Source organism: Gadus morhua, chromosome 4 (assembly GCF_902167405.1).
Source record: "Gadus morhua chromosome 4, gadMor3.0, whole genome shotgun sequence".
NCBI classification, from domain to species: Eukaryota; Metazoa; Chordata; class Actinopteri; order Gadiformes; family Gadidae; genus Gadus; species Gadus morhua.
In genome coordinates this window covers 33070556-33074450 of record NC_044051.1, presented here as the reverse complement: position 1 = coordinate 33074450, position 3895 = coordinate 33070556, and the positions used below count along the sequence as shown (strand labels likewise).

At 42.4% G+C, this 3895-nt stretch overlaps 1 long non-coding RNA gene across 4 annotated transcripts; it reads right to left on the bottom strand.

Moving 5' to 3' along the window:
- Nucleotides 1-1755: 1755 nt before the first annotated feature.
- LOC115542412 (uncharacterized) lies at nucleotides 1756-3895 on the bottom strand. Of its 4 annotated transcripts, none has more exons than XR_003976522.1 (4): nucleotides 3786-3895; nucleotides 2878-2960; nucleotides 2097-2209; nucleotides 1756-1815 (listed from the first exon to the last, which is right to left on the bottom strand). It is a non-coding gene; the product is annotated as an uncharacterized LOC115542412 (long non-coding RNA). The 4 variants fall into 4 exon arrangements; XR_003976521.1 differs by having other exon boundaries at nucleotides 2878-2957; XR_003976520.1 differs by having other exon boundaries at nucleotides 1762-1818.

Genomic DNA, 3895 nt, shown 5'->3' with positions numbered 1-3895 from the left:
ATGGTCTCGTTTCATATCGCGTTTGAAAAAATATCGATATATTTTAAATATCGATATATCGCCCAGCCCTATCTCCCTTAAGAAGTATTTTAACGTCAGCCTGCAAAAGTACTAGTAGTAGCCTACTCATCTAGTTATCTCGGACACTACGATACGCGAACACGTAATTAATAAACACCCATGTCCCGTCGCTTAGCCACCGGACACGCTTACCGGACTACTTACGAACAAAGACGTGAATCAGGCAATAAATCCACTTTCCTTGACAGCGGTCAAGTTCGGTGTGCATAAAAGTACCAACGGAGCTCAGTGGACCAATTGCGAACTACTGCATATTTGTACTTTATTGTGGAATACTTGATGCGGCCCAGCCTCACCCAAACTCTACCTCCAGCGGCCCCCAGGTAAATTGAGTTTGAGACCCCTGCTCTAAGCTGATCAGCTAACATTCATGTATTATGAATTCATTGATGTTTCAGAATGATAAACCAGCTCATGTGGCATCTGTCAAACCCTTCTGGGTTCTTGACTAATTCCATCTTTGAAATGCAACTCCCAAGTTTAACTTGTGTTTTAGCAGGGCTCTGGTCCTGATGCTTTTCCAAAGAGGACCAGGCTTTTTAGCGCAGGTAGAATCAAGTACATTCTCAGTTTATCAAGGTTGTTTTCTTGCATTGATGCAATGTGTATTACTAACCTGTGCCGGGCATGCCTCCACCAATATCCTCTTCAAGCTTGATTGAAATGGTGTCTGGGGTCTGCTGCTTTCCACATAAAGAAAGAAACACACACAAGACATTCTTTCATTTTCACAGAATAGTTGTCAATCCCCACTACTGACACATTAGGCGTTTTTACACTGCCAAGCTGGTTCGGTCGTGGCTTGGCACGCCCTGCAATTTCAATGTCTTGCCTGCGTATTTTTTTTTTGGATTCAAGACCCTCGCATGCAAGAATGAGTTCACATCTGAGTGTAGGCTAAAACGCGATTAACTATTTACAAGTGCAAAAATGGAAACATATTCTTTATTTTGCTAACCACCAATTCCTCGCAGCGACTGGACCAGTGGGAGGAGCCAGGGGCGTCCACACCCAGAATCTCTGAGGTGACGCCACGCTGAGTGCTACGGTCTCCAAAGGCATCGCAGTCTTCTGCAGACGGAGAAAAAATGGAAAAATGTATTGTTTTGGTACATTATTTGCATAAAGGGAGGCATTGTGTATTTGTACACGTGAGAGATACTCTTTAAATGTATGTAACATTGACACAGAGGGTTTAAAATGTGTACTGCTGACAAAGATTCACAGTTTTGGAGAGGGACGTCACCTCCAGCACCCTCCTCCCTAGACTCAAAGCTGAAGTGGTTGGCCAGGTTAAGGACACTCAACGAACACCAGCGCAAAGTGATCTGATCACAACATGAAATGCGAAGCGCAATAACTCTATAACGACACTAAAAAGCAACAAGTCTCCTTCCCTCTAAGCTGATCAGCTAATATTCATGCATTATGAATTCATTGATGTTTGAGAATGATAAACCAGCTCATGTGGCATCTGTCTTGAAACCCTTCTGGGCTCTTGACTGATTCCATCTTTGAAATGCAACTCCCAAGTATAACTTTTGTTTTAGCAGGGAGCTGGTCATGATGCTTTTCCAAAGAGGACCAGGCTTTTTAGCGCAGGTAGAATCAAATACATTCTCAGTTGATCATGGTTGTTTTCTTGCATAGATGCAATGTGTATTACTAACCTGTGGCGGGCATGCCTCCACCAATATCCTCTTCAACCTTGATTGAAATGGTGTCTGGGGTCTGCTGCTTTACACATAAAGAAGGAAACAAACACAAGACATATTCTTTCATTTTCACAGAATAGTTGTCAATCCCCACTACTGACAGATTAGCCGTTTTTACACTGCCAAGCTTGTTCGGTCGCGGCTTGGCACGCCCTGCAATTTCAATGTCTTGCCTGTGTATTTTTTTTTGTGGATTCAAGACCCTTGCATGCAAGAATGAGTTCACATCTAAGTGTAGGTTAAAACGCGATTAACTATTTACAAGTGCAAAAATGCCAAAATATTCTTTATTCTGCTAACCACCAGTTCCTCGCTGTGACGGGACCAGTGGGAGGAGCCAGGGGCGACCACCGCCAGAATCTTTGAGGTGGTGCCACACTGAGTGCTACGGTCTACAAAGGCATCGCAGTCTTCTGCAGAGGGAGAAAAAAAGGAAAAAGTAATTGTTTTGATACATTATTTGCATAAAGGGAGGCATAGTGTATCTGTACAAGTTAAAGAAACTCTTTAAATGTACGCAACATTAACACAGAGGGTTTAAAATGTGTACTGCTTGCTGACAAAGATTCACAGTTTTGGAGAGGGACGTCTCCTCCAGCTCCTCCCTAGACTCAAAGCTCAAGTGGTTGGCCAGGTTAAGGACACTCAACGAACACCAGCGCAAAGTGATCTGAGCACAACATGACATGCTAGGGAAGCACAATAATTCTATTTGGACACTAAAAAGCAACAATGTGTCATTCCCTCTAAGCTGTTCAGCTAACATTCATACATTATGAATTCATTGATGTTTGAGAATGATAAACCAGCTCATGTGGCCTCGGGCTTGAAACCCTTCTGGGCTCTTGACTGATTCCATCTATGAAATGCAACTCCCAAGTTTGACTCGTGCAGGGCGCTGGTCATGATGCTTTTCCAAAGAGGACCAGGCTTTTTAGCGCAGATAGAATCTAGCATCAGCCTAGAATCTATGCTGCCAAGAATCTACCAAATCAAAGAACAAAAATACTCAATGAGGAAAGTAAACACCTTCATTTTTAAAATGGGGCTGCAAAGACTTTAAGGATAGCTGTGTGCCTACAGTATGCGTTTCCAGGTGCTCCGTCTGGCAGGCAACATCCCTGAGAGAAGCTGCTGAATGTAAGCACTTGATGAGCTGGCCTGCTTAGAGAGAACAAAGTAAAATCAGTACTACATTTTTTATATTGTATATAGTCCAGCAGCAAGTTGTAAGAAGATATAAGATAAGCATGTTTAGTGAATTACATTAGCCTCATACTAAAATTAGTTATATGAAATGATATTACATCATTGATTTGATATTTTAAAGTTCATCAACTCAATACCGTGACATCAAGCTCTGCAGAAATCTGCTAATAACCCTTTGATTTGAATCAGGTGTGAAGGGGAAAACATGCCTATAATAGTGTGTTCCAGGTACACTTTTTTGCCCGTAAATAACCAGCTATAACTGGGAGTACAAGAGGGTAGAAGGGGGCGAAAACACGGGTTCCCAGGAACGCCCCATATGTATTCAGGATGAGTTTAACAGGTCAATCTCCTCATCAGTAAAACGCTAGAACTACTGCGGTCCAGTGGCCGGTAAAATACAGTTGTATTCGTTTGTTGTATGGTGAGCAGACTTTGTTAAACATTTTATTCCCTTGGTATCCAAGCAGTAGAGATCAGTGCCTGTACCCCCTTTGTTGAATTGTGCCCATTCTCGTATGATGCCCCTTGCTTGCTGAGGTGCACACTCGAGTTACAGTGCGTGTATTTATAGTTATGAATGGGCGGCAATGTATTAGTCCGCTGTCCTTTCTTTAATAGGTCCATGGTATTTACACACATAACTGATGCTATCTACCGTTACATTAGCGACAGTAGCTTGGCTGTTAGCTGTGGCGCTAATGCTAAAGCAACATTATAATGCTACAAGGTAACCATATACAGTACAGCAACACAATGATATGGCGTTAGTTAACTTACTTTTTCGAGGTTTTGTACATCCAAACACTGAGCAACTGCGATGATTCGCTCTTTTTCTTTTTCTTCTTCTTCTTCTTCTTCTTCTTGGGGTTTTACGGCGGATGGCATTC